General features: G+C 33.2%; 1 protein-coding gene across 1 annotated transcript in view; it reads left to right on the top strand.

Annotated features, from left to right (window-relative positions):
- Positions 1-2215, top strand: part of KHDRBS2 (KH domain containing, RNA binding, signal transduction associated 2) — a 625035-nt gene that overhangs the window by 149443 nt on the left and 473377 nt on the right. The gene's annotated exons all lie outside the window — the stretch shown is intronic.

Below are 2215 nucleotides of genomic sequence, written 5' to 3'. Positions count from 1 at the left end.
AACTAACTTTCTCTCAGAACCATCTCTCCCCTTGATACTTGCTGTCTGTTTGAACCAGTAATTAACATGGTAATGACACAGTCCTTTCGAACACAGGGCAGTAAATAACTATGGGAATTCTTGGGGAAATGACCTTATTGCAACTTTAATACATGACCTTTTTTGGATAGATTTTGTTTCAATTAGTTTCCAACTTCAAGTTAATTTGCTGACTTAGTTGAATACTACAAGGAATTGAAAGTTTAAGATTTTAAATTATAGAACTATAAGAGTGCTATTCAAGCACTTTAAGAATGATTCATCTAGCTCCAGTGCTTTATGTTTAATGATTTAATTTGGGGAAAATAGGCCATATCATTAAATTATTTTAACCAACAATTTTTCTTATTTGTTTTTATATTTTAATAAGATTAACAGAGCTGTATTTGAAATTCATGCTAAATGAATATATTTTAGCCGCTTCTTCCAACAAAAACAAAAAAATGGGTAACTATGTCAGATGATTGGATGTTAATTTGCTTCACTATAGTAACTTTTTACTTTTTATTTGTATCCCATAACATCATGTTGTATACCCGAAATAAACGCAATAAAATTTACTTTTTGAAAAAAGATTAATAGAGAAATAGATGTTATACATCTACTATTAGTATTTTCAAAAGTTTCAGAATGAGAGTAATTATTTCTTGATAGTTAAGCCTCTAAAAAGGTAATATGGTCAACACGTTCCTCTATATTCCTAAGAGATTCATGTAGAGGACCCTGGAGAACCATGCACTATCATTAACATTAGCACTTTCTCTCCAAATCAATGTATATTTCCCAGTTCAATACACCATTTATTTTCAAATATTAACATGTCCAACAGTTATGCATGTTATAGTCAGAATCATGTTATGGTTTCTATCAGGCAAGCAGTGGTCATAATTCATTGGTATTGCCCGTGCATATGTAAACTTGGTCCTGGATTTTTATATTATAGTAGTGTTGATAGTTTGTTTGTAGTGTTGGAACTATGTGCACTGATTTTAGTTGCAGTTTAAAATATCTCCAAGATTACATTATGATTTAGTGATGACATGCAAAGCTATTACACATACCGAAAAAATTAAAAAAAAACACATAGCTTGGGGTACAAACTTGATATTAATGAAGACAATTTTCATCCTTGGAAGAATGATAAGAATTCCATATTTTCTTGTGTTGTAACAAACAAGTGTCTCGTAGGGTCTAAGAAACTAAGCTATGCCTAAGTGACAGAAGCTGTGCTGTGTTTTGTTGCTGCTAGGCGTGCAAAAGGAATGCCTAGCACCAGTATGGCTCAGACGAGAGAGCTTTAGAGACTGGAAAAGTGCTGCTTCCACTTATAAGAGAGTATCTACTTTTTGCTTTCTACTGTACCTACTTGTTCACCTGGGCAATTCAGCCTCTCAATACCTTTTAAGAATATCTTTTGATGTGCTTTCTGAATCCACTGAAATATATCAGACCTTTTCTTCAATTAAATTTGCCCCAAGGCCAACTTTATAGTTCTCGATTTGAGTTACTGCCAACTTTTGAAAGCAATATATTGCCAGGAGTGTAAATCTGCCCCAAATTTGGCCTTTTTAAAGATCAAACGCAGCCGCATTCCCCTGTGCTGATTTTCAAATCAATTTCTTATGTAGATTAATGCAGAAAATTAAAGTTCCAAAATATGTTCGAAACCGTCTTACTTGCTCTATATTTCTTCTTCTTCTACTCATTTCCTGAGAGAAGGGCTGCATTTTGTACCTGATTAGAAGTAGTCTCACCTGTGCTTGCATCCTGCCATGTCTTCCCACAGACCTTGCATTTCCTCCTTTACACTTCAAAAGACAAAATACTTAAATCCAAATCCTTGATGAGTATTATTTCTAACTTTTTAAGTAATTATCAGATCATTTAAGAATAGTTACTAAATGTGGAAACTATGACAAAATTTTAAAGCCAAACATAACCACTTAAAATCTTAGAAACCTCTCTATTTTTCTAAGCAATATGGTTTTCCAGAAGCCACTGTGTAGCTTACAACCTAAACCTGTTTTATCTTTTCCAGACAGAGACTACTGCGCAGCATTGCTTTTGGTTTTCTAAAGAGAGGATTTTATGGGCTTTGTGATTTCAGTTTCATTTCTATCAGTTTTCTTCTAGTCCCTCATTTGTGAATTTAAATCTCCATTGAGAAAATGAAAAG

Source organism: Propithecus coquereli, unplaced genomic scaffold (genome assembly GCF_000956105.1).
Source record: "Propithecus coquereli isolate 6110/MARCELLA unplaced genomic scaffold, Pcoq_1.0 Scaffold259, whole genome shotgun sequence".
Taxonomy (NCBI): Eukaryota; Metazoa; Chordata; class Mammalia; order Primates; family Indriidae; genus Propithecus; species Propithecus coquereli.
Note: the sequence above shows the minus strand (reverse complement) of the source record. Positions and strands in the feature narration are given on the sequence as shown.